Below are 16,817 nucleotides of genomic sequence, written 5' to 3'. Positions count from 1 at the left end.
ACACACACACACACACACACACACACACACACACACACAAACCCCTTACCAGTTACATAATTCAAAAGCAAACTTTTCATTAAACAGGAAATTGCATCTTCACTGCAAACACTGACATCATCAGTGACAATGCGTGTTTGTGTGTGTGTGTGTGTGTGTTCTGGCTGATTTGTTTATGTGTGTTTTACAATGGGTGTGCATGTCAGACGAAAAAAACTTCACTTGTTGGCCATTTTCCAGTTCTTAAGCTATGAATCCCACCCAAAGGGGAAGTCGTATTTATTTATTGGATTTATTTATTTATGCAGATGTGTTTATTTATTTATTTATTTATTTATTATAGTTGGCGTTACGGTTCTTATTCCCGTGTCTGGTACAATAACACCACAGGGACTGTGACAATCCTGCTATCTGCCATCTGCAATGAATCAAAATAGGTACAGGGAAGTATTTGGCTTCACTGCTATTATTTAGATTAAATTATAGATTACGTTTTACTCTGTGGTTATTTATATTCGGCAAGAGATTTGCTTTTCCATCACGGCCTCCGGAAAACAAAACTTTTAATATGTTGATATCGGTGAAGTTAATGCAGAAGTTGTACGACTCAGACAAATTGGAATGATGTCTCCTCACCGTTCACCATGTCCTCTGGTCTCCACACTCCTCTCTGGTCCTGTCTACAGGGTTGTAGATGTGCGACATCCTTTTAATGTCAACCTAAAGCCATGCCGCTTTACAGTGCTAGTCTGAAATAGTTACGACTGTTAGCGTCTGTAAGGAAAAAATTATGTCTTTCAGAGGTGCGGGGTAACCGAGTACATTTACTGTTACATATTTCACTTAGCTGTACTTTACTTGACTAGTTTAATTAGAGAATAATTTTTACTTTTACTCAACTATATAGTACAGCAAATATTTGTACTTTTACTTAACTAGATTTCGGTGTGGCATTGCGTTACATAACCACATTAAAGCTGGAATGTTGCCATCTGCTGACTATTATGTGTACTTTTTCCTGGCTTGCCTTTCTTTTGAGACTCAAGAGGTGTTTATCAGAAGCAAATCTGGTTGCACCCAGTTACACACAAACAAAAAAAAATAAAAATCATGTTTATAACTGGGAAGCACACACACAGAGCGAGATATATATAGGTATAAGATAGTCATTTACTATGAAAATGGCTGATGGGAGCTAATACAAACATGTATATTTGATACTCTGACTGTTATACCGAGTTCTAAAAAATGAAAAACAAAACAGTACTGTCACACCTGACATGATGAAAGGATGAAACCAGCTATTACGGACTATTACCAAAGTGTTAACAATATGATTAAGACCTCGTACTGTCCCGTTAACGGATAGAGGCCGACCTATAGACAGATGAGAAATGGGGCGTATGTCAGATGCCCGGCTATTTAATGATAGTGAGCTGAAAAAGTGCATAGAGCAACTTTCCTCTACCAAAGCCAATGACCTTAATGACAAGCCCACATCTTACTTCAATCCTCAGTAATGACGCCTTCACGGCTTTTGATGAAGCCCTACAGTAGATGTGGACTTACGGATGAAGAGCTTGTGACCGGCTACAGGATGTCTAGGGGGAGACGTGTTATGTAGAACGACTTTGGCAATTTTTAGCAAATTTCATATTGTAAATATAAATAAAATTTTCACCTAACTTGTACAATGTGATTTTATTGTAAATATAATCTGATGAAACTTGATGAATAAATATTAGTATGATTTTATAATAAATTTTTATTATAAACATGTTTTCCAAAGTTATGAATGAAAAGAAATGACCAAACCACCACATTTACAGTATTTTAGTAATAAAAATTAGATGGTAAATTTGTCATGAGACTTTAATATGAAACTAACCCCACAGACATTTCATATTAAAACATTTCTATTGTGCATCAGACTTTAATATGTAATATATCTTTCACTTGTGTTTAATATCACTATTTTCTTTACTTTTCTTAATTTTGTCATTACATCCATCTACATTTAAGACGAGGATTTTTGGCTGTCGATTGGTGACGAACAGGTAAGGAGGTGATACCACTGCGTAAGAACCGATAAAGACTCGATAACGGCTTAATAAAATACCATAACATGGAGTGTTTAAGTCAAACCAGGACTTTTGATTGGGCAGAATAACAGAACATACTGTAAGAGTAAAACCTCCCTTTTTTTTCTCTCTACAGTATATAATCCCCTGCTACACTAATGCACTTATCCCAGCGTTTCACTAGTGCTTGGACACCGATTGGTTAGACGTTTGAAACACTGGCCTCCCAGGAACTCCAGCATTCACAGACACACAGCCTTTTTTAAACCGTTTGCAGCATTCAAATCTTTTTTTTTTTTTTTAGCGTGGCCCAGAATCTCATCACCGTACTGTGCGTGAAATCTTCTGTAAATGTCACTCAGTTGTATCACAAGTCCTGGTTTGAATTGAACGCTCCTTGTAAGGTGCATGGGAAGTGTATGAGTCACCCAAGCTTTAAAAAAAACTATTTTTTCCCCTTCAAAATGGTTTTATGCTCTGGATATTTGGAATTTCACAAGCATATGCAAATTTTTTCTCCCTGAGCTGTCAGCATGGCTGCAAAATGAGACATAAGTGAAAAAATGAACTTGGAAATGACTTGTGTAATGAACCTGGAGGTGTGTGAGTTCTGACATGCAGAAGCGGTATTTTCAGAAAACAGTGAGAACACATCAGAGAATTAGAGACGGCCATATTTATGTTAGACTCTTTATCAAAAGACAAAACAACAGTCATTACCCAGAAGTTGATTGTTTTCCAACAGCAGCACATGCCTTGATGGTTGATTTAATCTGAATTACTGCTATAACACTTCAGTTTTGAATCCAGTAAATATAAACACTGTTAAGAATAATTTTTCCACTGAAGCCTGCATACAAATCCAATTGATTTCAATTGGACAGCGTTTAGGGTGTTCAAGCCCGGGCGATCGGGTTGTTCAGGAATATCACCTTTCAGTTTATCAGATTTGTGTTTGCTGTCACTGAAGAACTGCTTCCAGTCGAATAACTTTCCGACCGAAGACACACAAGCTGTTTACAACCTGTATTCTTCTAAGCTACATTACTCATCTGTCCTTATCAGTCCCACTTATGTGCCTCTTTATCTGTCTGGAGCTGAGCCAGAGTTTATTCTCTTTCAGTGTATGCATGTGTGTGTGTGTGTGTGTGTGTGTGTGTGTGTGTGAGCGAGAGAGAGATGCTAGATGGATGTCTGATTGCAGAAATGATGCTCTTCCTGTCTCTCCTGACGCAACAGAGGAAAAAGAACAGTGTGTTTGTGCTGTTCAGACACACACACACACACACACACGGCTGGTTCACGAGCGAAAAACACTTTAACCTCTAAAGTCATGACTCTCTGAGCACTCAGACAAACATCACACACAAATAGAAAAAAAAAAAAAAAAGAAGCATAAAACAGGCAAATGATATTTTCCCAGCCAGATGTCTTTACTAATCAGTCTTTACCAATGTGCTCTGAAAGCCACCAGTTAATGCGCTCCGGGATGGATAATGACAGCATACAGCTAACGGACTGCCAGCTAATGAGTTTTTCTCGCGAAAATGTTTAACTCGTTCTTGAGTGCATGATGCAAATGCTGCCTTGGAAGCTAGACGTCGAGTTAGACAGCACGCCTGCTGTGTTGCAGTAACGTTAGCGCATGTCGCGGCTCATATGCCACACCGACATAGTGTGACATCGTGACATTGTCTCCTGCATAAGCAAATAAAATGATAAAGGCATGGTGGGAAACTAATCATCTTATGTGAGATTCAGCGTAATTAAGGCTGCTTCCACACTAGGCACGTTTAATTCGTGGAACAAATGTTCCCGCCTCCCGGTGCTCCCAACGACCGGCGTTCCGTACTCTAGGACGTTCGGTGTATTTACGCTGTCTGATACAGCAGGTGGCAGTATGCGCCTAGTTGGTTTGCAAGCCCCAGCTAAACACAAAGAGAAGAACGGGACATGGATGTCCACCTTTGCGCTACGTTTAATTTTATTGATGTTTCAGAAAAAATGCTCTTGTGTGCCTTCCTCCATGATCAGCTATGGCTGTGTAGGTCAGAGAACATGACTGGTATTTGGAAATGGAGATTTCGGAGAAGACACACAGTGTTGATAATGTTACATTCTAAACAGCGCGCCACTTCGATTCCATCAATCACCTATTATGCAAAATTGACAGTTCAGGAACGCCAATTAGCCTAACCTGCATGTTTCTGAATTGTAGGAGGAAACCAAAATAACCGGAAGAAACCCACCAAGCACGGGAAGAACATGCAAACTCAATGCATACAGACCCGACGGGGAAACTCGAACACAGACCCCGGAGGTGCAAGGCCAGAATGCCATCCACCAAGCCCAGCCCATATATTAGGGATTGCACAAGCATTTACTTAACACAAGTCTCCCGGTTTGTTGCTTACGTCATTTACATAAACACTAAAACGGCACATTAGGAAAAGGAGGACCCCAATAGGACTTCAAAGTATTGGGGGGGGGGGGGGGGAAGCTTTATCTGCGGTGTATTTCAGCTGAAGTGTTAACAGGGACACTTTGGTGGGGCCTCTGAGACCTGTGTTAACTTGACCTGTGTTAAAGTGGTCACTGGAGCCTATCCCAGGGGACTCGGTGCACTAGACGGGGTACGTCACAAAGTAAAAACTCTAACTCACACACTATGGCTTATTTGGTAACAGCAATGAGTCTAATCTGCAGGGCTTTGGACTGTAAGAGGAAACCAGAGAACCTGGAGGAAACTTGCCAAGCATGCACACACACAGATCTGGAGGTGGGACTCAAACCCTTGTCCGTGGCGTTGCGAAGCCACAGTGGTAACCGCTGTGCCCACATGCTGCCATGCATCTGATCCGTGCAAACCATTAGATCAGAATTGGACCAGTCTAGTTGAAACGATTTCAACTGATGAGGGAGAAACAAACACAAAGACAAGTGTGTGTGTGTGTGTGTGTATGTGTGAGTAAACACTCACATTCCTGAAATAGCCATAAAATGGGTGCAGCTGCATCATCACTCTAATTACATGCAGATTCAGCCATCTGTGAGATTCATGTTGTAATCACTGAGCGCCGAGATGAGACTTTCCTGCGTTATGATCGCTCAGTTATTGGATGTAACTTTAGTTTATTTTTTTTTCTTCAGATTTTTGGATACACAGTAACACCATTCCAATACAGACGTCGCCATAGATTAACACGAATCCAGCACAGTTGATTATACTCCCGTCAGATAGTATTAATGTGCTACAATGAAGATCATAAAAGGTAATCATTCTCACAACAACATTCCTCTATATTTATTCAAACCAATACGTTGTTTCATTTGTTTAATCATGTTTAATTGGCTACAAGCTTTTATGATGAGGAAAGGTATCAACCCATCAGCATAATGTGATAATGTTTGAAAGCTACCATCCACTGGCTCACTTTACAATAGACACACTCAATCTCACGCTACGGGCAAGTTGGGAATGCCAATTAGCTTAATCTGCATGTCTTTGGACTGTGGGAGGAAACCGGAGCACCCGAAGGAAACCCAACATGCAAACTTAAAGAACAAACAGACCACGAGGTGGAATTGAACCCAGCACCTGGAGGTGCATTTACTCACTTACTCACTCATCTTCTATACCGCTTTATTCTGCATTCAGGGTTTGCGGGGACCTGGAGCCTATCCCAGGAGACTTACAGTAGGGCATGAGACTGGGTACACCCTGGACAGGGTGCCAATCCATCGCAGGGCACACACATACACACTCACACACTCATTTACACACTACGGGCTACTTGAAAATGACGATCAACCTAATCTGCATGTCTTTGGACCGTGGGAGGAAACCAGAGTACCCGGAGGAAACCCACCAAGAACAGGGAGAACATGCAAACTCCATTCACACAGAGACGGGAATCGAACCCGGACCCTGGAGGTGCAAGGCGACAGTGCTAACCACTACCCCACCTGGCCGCACTAGTGCTATACTATACAGAAGGGGGGAACAGTATAGCATGTGTTTGTATAAGGGGTGTTCGGATCAAACTGGGACTTTTGAGGAACTGTCTTGTAAAAGTAACAAGGCCCTGATTCCCTTTTCTCTCTCTCACGCTCTCCCAGATGGATGAAGCGGACTTGATCTTTAGTGGCTAAACCACGTATTAGCGCCGATGTCAGAATCCGTGTGTCAACAATCTTATAAAATGTGTGTTGGTTTGTCTGTGTGTGTGTGTGTCTGTGTGTGTTTGCTTAGTTCGCAGCTCTGAGCAAACACACATCACATCAGGCATCTTTAAACGCTATTAAATGTCCATTAACTGTTAGACGAGTGTATTCTCTCCATCTCTCTCTCTCTTTCTTCTCTTCCTCTCTCTCATACACACACACACACACACACACACTAATGCATAATGAAGCTGAGGTCTCCCTGGGAGTCTACCTGACTGTATATTTCAGCAATGTAAAGCCAAACAAAACAAGCAAAGGTTAAAGCCGTGCTTTTTCCTGGATGGTCTTAATCAGAACCAGTGTCGTCATGGTGCTTGATGGGTTTTGCGAATACACTTGAAAATAGCAAGAAATATTCCAGAACAGCTGACCTTAGTGTTTTAAAATAATAATTAATTACCTAATGCCATATGTGTTACATCATAGTACTGAAAATAACATCTATCTGTATCTAATAAACTAATAATCATAAATAACATGATTAAGGCTTTGGCCACTAGGGGGCACCCTAACAAATCCTGGTTTCTGATTACTGCATGTTGTTAATAAATATACTAATAAATGTCTAAATAGTCCATCAAGCCACCTGCACTCTGTTATCAGTACGTCCTAGCATAAAGTTACAAGTTACGAAAAGTTTATACACCCCTTCTGTAGCCAACCTGCATACCCTTTGAATTCAATTCCTACTGACTAACCTGAGCCGAGAAATTAGTGCTTTTTCTACATTTCACTCTAAGTGCCTAATTGGCCTATCCATCCATATCTGCCTGTCTAGATCTCCTTTAGCCGTGTTTACTTGTGGTATACCGTGACACTGATACACTGTCGCATCTCGTTTTAGATTTCAGAGCTCGGCGAAAATAACAGCGGAGAGAGTCTTTCATCATGGTGGAAAAAAAGCTTGTGTTCCTTTGTTCTCCGAGTGAAGTGGATGAGGCCTGACAAACACGCTGGCGTGACTCAGTGCTGTGAGGATTCATTATGCCGCATCTTCAGAACCGCGGCCACCTTAAGAACATCTCGAAAAGTACAAAGAAACTAAAAAAGCAGGAGGAAAAAAAAAATACAACTCTTACCAAAGACCTCGTCCTGAGAGTCAGATTCTGCTGCAGTTCTGGACGCTGGATCTGACAAACTCTGAAAAACACATACACACACACACAGATGAGTTGCTATATCCTTCCGTGATTCACCTCACATTAAGCAATCAGAGGGGTTTGAGACGGACCTTGTGTGAAGTGCTCTATCTAAAGCGACTACCTTGGTTTTTTTCAAGGAATTAAAATCAGTGAACCGGCAAAAGGGTGGCCAAGGTTCACTGATGCACGTAGGGAGCGAAAACTGGTCCATGTACAGTAGTCTGATCCAATACAAGAGCTATTGTAGTTTAATAAAGGAAAAGGTCAATACTGGTCTCTACAGTGATTTGATGTTCGGAGGCACAAGGGGGAAACCAACTCAATATTAAGTGGGTGGTCATGATGTTATGGCTAAACAGCGTATAATCGCCTGCTACACTAATGCACTTATACCAGCGTTTCACTGGTTCACATTTGAAACACTGGCCTCCCAGGAACTCCTTTAATGGCCCAAACATGTGGAAATGACTGGGAGTGAGGTCAGGGCTGTATGTGGGACGAGTTCCTGTAATGTGCAAGTGGTGTCATCGCCGTACTGTACCTGTAAATGTCAATCAGTTTTAACCCTTAACTTTCAAGAAATTTCATCACAAGTCCTGGTTTAACTTGAACGCACCCTGTATAAGATATAATATTTTTTATTTTTTATTATTATTAAAAAATTTTTAGATAGTTTTAATACAAAAAAACCTGTAAGAAATGTAGCTGCTTGAGATAAATCAGATAGTACACATTAGAACCAGAGTCTGCTTTGATTGATTGGCTAATCAAGCACAAATCGCATAACATCATGTGGTATAGGATGCTGTATCGGAGCCTGTTTGATTAGTGTTCAAACTGCGAGAGGTCAGTGTAACTACATCACCTACTATGTGTGATCAATACCGGTTTAAATGCATACAAGAATTATTCCAGCGGAACTGCAGGAGCCTATTGCTCTGTAATTAGACGGATCCACTTAGGATTAATATTATACTGTACATGAATGATTCAACAGTGTTACAATTCACTCGGGGAAGAATATAGCATTTCCCAGTCACATCCTGTCTAGTCTGGTCTCTGTGTGTGTGTGTGTGTGTGTGTGTGTGTGTGTGTGTGTGTGTGTGTGCGTATTCAGGCATGAAACGACCTACACAATGGGCCTCATTAATCGAGCTAAAATTGAACAGGTCCCTTAGTAAATTGTCTAGCGCAGAATTTACATAAGAATGAAAAAAAGAAAAAATATTATGAAAATTTGAAAAACAGAACCATATGTGCGTGGTACGACCGAACTGAATGCGTGTTTTGTTTGTTTGTCTTGTTTTTGGTCTAATCCTGATGAGATCTTGGTTCTTGAAGTGTTAGTCCTGACTGCTGACTCTGGTTCTGTACTCATTTTAGTCTGGCAGTTCTTCTGGTTCTGGTTGTGTTTCCAGTTCTTGTTGTAGTTTCATTTCTGCTTACTGTCCAGATTTAAAAGGTTTTTTTTTTTTGTGGTCTTTTTTATGTTCATTTTTTCGCTTAACATTCGAGTTCTAGCTCAGATTATTATGAATAGTTCCTTGTTTAAAAAAAATTTTTTTAGGTATCGTAAGTTTCAATTTGTTTAGATTGTTTAATGTCTGAATTGTCTCAAGCACCTTCTTCTCAACTCTCCAGTCCAGAAGGTGGCGATAATGTGCCTAAAACTTAAAAACTCAAAAAAAAAAAAAAAAAAGAACAGTTGGAAGTTAAATCATTTTATTGTCATTGTTGATGTCTATAGCGCCTTATCCTATATACAGGGTCACAGCCTATACCAGGCACTAAAAAAAATGGTGTTCACCCTGGACAAGGTGCTAATCCATCACAGAGCACACATACAATACACACACACACACACACACACACACACTTATTCATACACTCCGGGACATTTGGAAACTGCAATAAGCCTAATCTGTGTGTCTTTGGACTGTGGGAGGAAACCGGAGAACTTGGAGGAAACCCCCCAAGCGCGGGGAGAACATGCAAACGCCATGCACACAAACACCCAACGCGGGAATCGAAATCTGGAGGTGTAAGGCAATAGTGCTAACCACTAAACCACCGTACCACCTACATCATTGTGAAAAAAGTGTGAATTGATCCTGAAATGAAATATTGGCTCAGAGATTCAGTTGTTCGAATCAACCTACAAAAGATCAATGACATTGCATAATCAATTTTATCACATTTAATGTTTTAGTTATAAACAGTTGAAGTAATCTTGCACGCTTAAGAGTTCTGAACATAGTGCTACATTTATAGCTCTACATGTGTTCGTCATGTTCGCTGGGTGTTTCTGCATCGCGCTGCAAGTCAAAATTTCCTGGGGGAAACCCATGGAAACTTGCTCACAGGTTCTGGTCTACACTGTCGAAATAAAAGGGCACAGAGCTGTGTGTTATCTGGTGAAATGTGCACCATCAGCGAGAAGTCTATATTGCAACAACAAGTCAAACGAGTTCAAGTCAAACCGGGACTTGTGATGAAATTTGTAGTGAATGAAGACGTAAAACCAATTGGCATCTACACGAGATTTTAAACACAGTAAGATGAGACTCCTAGCCGCGGTAAAACAGTTGAACAGTGCAAGCGCTTTAAATAAGGTGTATGTCAATGAATGACGATCTCAGTCGAGGGGGCTCGGATGTTATTGCCACATCCCCCGTACGGTCTGGACCTCACTCCAAGCCATTTCCACATTTCTACCATTAAAGGAGTTCCTGGTAGGCCAGCGTTTGCAGGCAGTCCAATCATGGCGCTGAGAAATAAAATAAGTTTTTATTCTTATCATTATGTTCTGTTATTCTGTGCAATCTAAAGTCCCAGTTTGACTTGAACGCTCCTTGCAGTTACCTGTTGCCCGCACACACGCAACATTAGACGACTTGCCTACTAACCATCAAACACTGAAATCGTTATTTGATAAATTTGGAAGATCAGCCTTTGATACTGAGTGTGTAGTCAGCAAAGACACAGAAGCATCTTCTATTTCCATGGCAACATAGAACACTGGAGCCAGGGCTGTGTGTGTATGTGTGTGTGTGTGTGTGTGTGTGTGTGTGTTTTTTCACAGACCATGCTAACAAAAGTTCCCACTCAGATCTTAGTAAATAACACACAGACACACACACACTAATAACACACTGCCTAGCAACATGGTGTCTCTCAGACTAGAGACGTCACCGCGGGTGCCCGAGTGAATGAAAAAAAAAAAACTTGCATCATTATTACTCCATATGAAGGCAGAGGATAGAGAGTTAGACAGAGAGACAATAAAAGAATAAGGAAAAAGTGAGACAAAAAAAGGAGGAAGACAGAAAAGTCCACTGAGACAAAAAAAAGAGTAAGAGAGAAAGAGAATGAGACAGAAAGACAGACAGAGTGGCAGTAAGAGAGAAAGAAAAAGAATGAGATTAGAGAGAGAGTTTAAGGCAGAAAGACAGACAGAATGACATCAAAAGAGCAAGAAAAGAGTGAGACAGAAGAGGTGAGACGGAAAAGACAACAAGAAAAGAGTAAGAAAAAGTGTAAAACAGTAAAAATGCAAGACGGAGAGACAGACAGAGAGCAGGACATGACAATGAGACAGAGAGTATGAGACAGGTAGATTGACAAGGAGTGATATAAAATGACAACGTGTAAAAAAAAAAAAAGAGTAAGACAGAAAAAGAATGAGACAGGAAGATGGAGAGTGAGACATAATGACAGTAATGGTAAAAAAAGAATGAGACAAAAAAAAGGCATTAGACAGAAAGACAAAGTGAGATATAATAAGAGAGTAAGAGAGAGTGTGAGGCAGAAAGATTGACAGAGGGTGAGAGAATAACAATGAGAGTAAAAAAAAAAGTGAGACAGATAAAGCATGAGACAGAAAGACTGAGGGTAAGACAGAATGACAATAGAAGTAAAAAAAAAGAGTTAGATGCAAAAACAGAGTCAAAAAGAAAAATGAGACAGGGAGATCATGAGGCAGAAAGACAGACACCCTACAAGAATAAGAAAAAGAGTCAGACAGGAACAGAGTGAGACAAGACAGGGGGTGAGATAGAAATACAGAAGAAAAGAACACACTACGTAACATTTTAGCCTTAGCTCCAAAAACCTAGATAAGGTATAAAATAAGGTCTCTTGGCTCTGTAGTGCACTAATCATCCATTTAGGACACAGCTCACTGAACATAACTGTGGAAGAAGACTCGTTCTTTTTCACTTACTTAACCAACAAGAACCTTCTCCTACACTTCAGATAGTGCACTTCAGATAATGTGTCATTTGAGACACAGCCGCACATTGCGGCATGCATACTGTACATGCACTACACACTACATAGGGTAAAAAAAATCTATATCATATACTGCGCACTATTATAGGTGTAATTTAGAATCACTTCAGATATGAATAGACAGGAACAAAGTCAAGCGTGTGTGCGTGTGTGTCTGTGTGTTGTACCTTAGACTCAGCTGACGGCTCACGTTTTCCCAGATGCTGTCCCATACTGCCCACAGCAACTGCAGAACAAACACACATATGTGCACACATATTAGCCACATCACACTAAAATCAAGAAAACTATTAACTATAACATAATAAGTGTTTCTCAACACACCTTTTTTATAATCCTATAGACATGCAGACACAGACAGACAAATAGATTGACAGACAGAGACAAATAGACAAATACAGACGGCTAGACGGGGAGACTGTCAGACAGACGGCTAGACGGAGAGACTGTCAGACAGCAGGATAGACGGGGAGACTGTCAGACAGCAGGATAGACGGGGAGACTGTCAGACAGACGGATAGACGGGGAGACTGTCAGACAGACGGATAGACGGGGAGACTGTCAGACAGACGGATAGACGGGGAGACTGTCAGACAGACGGATAGACAGGGAGACTGTCAGACAGACGGATAGACGGGGAGACTGTCAGACAGAAGGATAGACGGGGAGACTGTCAGACAGAAGGATAGACGGGGAAACTGTCAGACAGAAGGATAGACGGGGAGACTCTCAGACAGACGGATAGACGGGGAGACTGTCAGACAGACGGATAGACGGGAAGACTGTCAGACAGACGAATAGACGGGGAGACTGTCAGACAGACGGATAGACGGGGAGACTGTCAGACAGAAGGGGGGACTCTCAGACAGAAGGATAGACGGGGAGACTGTCAGACAGAAGGATAGACGGGGAGACTGTCAGACAGAAGGGGAGACTTTCAGACAGAAGGATAGACGGGGAGACTGTCAGACAGAAGGATAGACGGGGAGACTCTCAGACAGAAGGATAGACGGGAAGACTGTGAGACAGACGGATAGACGGGGAGACTCTCAGACAGAAGGATAGACGAGAAGACTGTCAGACAAACAGTCTACTGTATAACAGAACTCCCTAACAGCTAAATAGATAGAAAGATATTGTACCCTACATGCATACAATCATGTTCAAAAGTTAGTACCCCGTCTTTTGATTTCCCCAACTTTTGACTTGAAAATAAGAGTCATTTAATTGTAGCGGGTCTCAGTATTTGGCAAACATAATCTCAGATGAACAAAAACATAAAACTTTTTTACTGTGCCATTATTTATTTAACGAAAATATAGCCTAAAAAACAAAATCGTGTGAGCAATACTAAGTGCCCCCTTAGTGCTACCAGAGGATTAAGTAAGTAAGTAAGTAATAGGTAAGTTGCAGCATGGTGCTGCAAATCATCAGCCCTTGATTAACTGATCATCAGCAGGTGTGCAGACCTCTATAAAAGCAGAAGTCTTGGAAGCTTGTTGGTCTGGAGCATTCAGGTGTTTGTTAACACAATGCCAAGGGGAGAAGACATAAGCAATAGTCTTAGAGAAGCAATTGTTGATGCACATTAATCTGGAAAAGGTTATAAAATTGTTTCCAAACGATTTTAAGTTCAGTGTTCTACAATGAGAAAGAACTGAAGAAAACAGAAAGGAATCACAAGACTCGGTGCACCACAGTACACATGGATTAGCAGGCTCAAGATTGTTGACCCAGCCTCCCCAGATCCAAATCCGTCTGACGCGTCATGACAGGTATGTATGATCAGTTTGTTTTTCTATTTACGCTAATCACATAATTGGATGGAGCCAGAACGTGACATTTAACCACAAATCGCAACAAAACGTGAAGATTAAACGGCAGCAGGCATAAAACGGTTTCTTCTTTCGGCTGATCCCGTTAGGGGTCGCCACAGTGGACCATTTGTCTTTATCCAATTCTGTCTACAACATCTTGCTTTGTCACTCCAACCGCCTGCATGTCCTCCCTCACCACATCCATAAACCTCCTCTTGCTCCGTCTTTTTTTCCCTTCTCTTGCCTGGCAGCTCCATCTCTAAACATTCTCCTCCCAATATACCCCTCATCCCTCCTCTTCAAGTGTCACAAACCACCACTGTCCCTCTAGTATACTCCTTCCTAATCCCCTCATCTCAATACTCATTCCTAATCCTGTCCATTGTTGTCACTCCTAATGCAAATCGCAGCATCTTCAGCTCTGCCACCTCCTGTCCATTTGTCAGTCTCCAAACCGTCCAACATTTCTGGTCTCACTTCCGTCCTTTAAAGTTTCCCTTTCCACTACTTCACTTCTTCATCACCTTTTCCCCCAACCCCTTCTCTTATTTACATGTGTGTACTCTGTCTTGCTCCTACTGATCCTCTCTTCAGTGCATCCCTCCATCTTTCTAAACTCATCTTAACCTGCTCCCTACTCTCGCCCGTAATCACAATAAAACGACAGCAGCGCAGGAAGTAAAGGCAATCAACACACAAGCTAAAAACAGCGCTGGCTCTGCAAACACTAGCTTTTTAAATTCTGTAGCAGACCCAGCTTGTGTTGAGACAAGCTGTGACCAAATGTGTGCGTTTATATTCATTAATTAGCTAACGGAAACGTCTATCCGTCTGTCTGTCTGTCTAGCAGATGCCTCGCCATCTACCGCTTTGCTTGGGATGATAAACTGACAACCTTAAAAATCCAGAGGTGTTGTAAATATACAGTAGAGCATGGCACGCTCCATGTAGTCGTCATGATTAATCAGCCTGTATCACTGCACTGTTCTCATCCACTTCACTCTTCCTGACCGGCTAATGAGCTCCCCACTGAGGAGTGCGCATAAAACACCGCCGAGCAAATCTCTGACTCTCCCTAAGCTTCCGTCTTTCTGTTTAACACAGCTGTATGGGAAAGGGTTCCTCTGCTGAATTTTCCTTCTGTCCAAATGCCAAAAATTCCATAGTCCCAAAAAAAGCTTTCTAACACAAGAGGGAAATTTTCCTTCCATTCCTGGTCAGTAAACTCCATGAGAACAAACTCTAAGAAGTCGTTACGTAAGACTTTCATCCACTGGCTGAGGGACATTGATCGCCTCGCCATTTCATACATACAGTAGTAAAGTGTCCAACCAATCATAGATGAGACTGAACCCTTTTAACCAATCACAACGCTGAAGACGGTATTCATCAGAAAAGACGATTTTACCTCAAAGTTTAATACATCTATCTTTCTAAAATGTAAAAAGTAAGGATCTCGAGCAGAAATGCTCTCAGGGGTGGAAAGGGGACAAAAAAATCCTGGCAACGTGGACGGAAACAGTTGGCAATCGAATCACTCAAGCAGCCCTTGAAGCAACTCAAGCTTATCCAAAAATAACTTTTATATTATTATTCGAGCGTCCGTTAGTGAAAACTTGAAGATGAAAATATCTTTGGCTCAAGTTAAGTATGATGCACTTTTGCTGCATCTCAAACTTGCATTTAGACGCGTACTCCAAGTTCTGAGACTTCTAAAAGCTTGATGTAGCCAGAAGATAACGCAGCTAAAGAGGCTCACATCCAGACCTCAGTTCCATTAAAAACCCATTTTAAGAGACGGCGCGATCCACACGCCGAATCCTCATGTGGCATGCTGTCTTTATTTGGCATAAATCATGTCGCACAAATTGAATAAAGATCCAAAATTAAATCCGAAATGATTGGATGAGATCTATTTGCACGGCTAAATGTTTCAACGCTATAATGCACTAATTAAAGTCAGACCGGGACTTGATGAAATTTTTGGTAAATAAAGCCATAAAATTAACATTTACAGAAGACTTTAAGCACAGTACTGCGACGAGACTCTTGGCCACAGTAAAGTAGGGCAAGGCAAGTTTATTTGTATAGCACTTCTTATACACAATGGTAATTCAAAGTGTTTTACATAAAAGAAAAGTAAATCATTATAAAAAGAAACATAAAATAGCACTAAAACTTTTAAATTTATTTTAAATTTGAAATAAAAATAAAAACTACTTAAAATTTGATTTAGAAACAGTTAAAAATATAAGGTAAACATAACAGTGCAGCCAGTTCGGACGTAGCACAGTGCTCATTCAATAAATGCACAGCTAAACAGATGAGTTTTAAGTCTAGATTTAGATTTAAAATGTTTTAGCACATCTAATCTCTTCTGGAAGCTGGTTCCAACTGCGGGCAGCATAATAGCTAAAAGCTGACTCCCCTTGTTTTGTGTGAACCCTTGATATTTCTAACTGACTCGATCCTGACGATCTGAGCGATCTGTTAGGTTTATATTCAGTGATCATATCTGCCATGTATTTAGGTCCTAGGCCATCAAGTGATTTATAAACGAGTAAAAGTACTTTAAAATCTATCCTAAATGTTACAGGATGCCAGAGTAAGAACCTAAGGACTGGTGTGATGTGATCAGATTTTCTTGTTCTAGTCAGAATCCTGGCAGCAGCATTCTGGATGAGCTGCAGCTGTCTAATGGTCTTCTTAGGAAGGCCGGTGAGGAGACCATTACAATAATCCACCCTGCTGGTTATAAAGGCATGGACATGTTTCTCCAAGTCCTGATTGGAAACAAAACATATAATTCTTGCAATGTTTTTAGGATGATAGTATGCTGATTTGGTTACTGCTTTGACATGACTACTGAAACTAAGGTCTCCAGAATCACCCCAAGATTCTTGACTTGATTTTTAAGTTGTTTGACCAGTAAAACATTTAAAGAGTGGAAACATTTTAAAGAAGGCCGTACTGTACGTCCATTAATGATAATTCCCGTTGAGGTGGGTCAGAGCGCACTGCAGTCATTCCCGTAAAAATTCATCAAGTGGAACTGATGGATTACTTTGTCAAAACCTTGTGGAAGAGGTGTGTCCGACTGTCAAAACTGTACACACAATCATTCACCAACACCACTTGCATGGTACGGAAAATAGTCTCATACCCCGTACAGTCCTGACCTCACTCCAAGGCGTTTCCACATGTTTGGGCGATTAAAGCACTTAATGGGAGACGAGCATTTCAGACGTGTATCAGCCAGT

General features: G+C 41.0%; 1 protein-coding gene across 1 annotated transcript in view; it reads right to left on the bottom strand.

Annotated features, from left to right (window-relative positions):
• mbpb (myelin basic protein b) overlaps window positions 1-16,817 on the bottom strand; it is a 60,463-nt gene that overhangs the window by 29,321 nt on the left and 14,325 nt on the right. The window contains exons 2-3 of the transcript XR_008356336.1: window positions 11,908-11,966; window positions 7,388-7,448 (exon numbers count right to left, since the gene is read on the bottom strand). The gene's annotated coding sequence lies outside the window, so the exon portion shown is untranslated. The remainder of the gene's footprint in view (window positions 1-7,387; window positions 7,449-11,907; window positions 11,967-16,817) is intronic.

This window comes from Clarias gariepinus, chromosome 25, assembly GCF_024256425.1.
Source record: "Clarias gariepinus isolate MV-2021 ecotype Netherlands chromosome 25, CGAR_prim_01v2, whole genome shotgun sequence".
In the NCBI taxonomy this organism is placed as follows: Eukaryota; Metazoa; Chordata; class Actinopteri; order Siluriformes; family Clariidae; genus Clarias; species Clarias gariepinus.
Note: the sequence above shows the minus strand (reverse complement) of the source record. Positions and strands in the feature narration are given on the sequence as shown.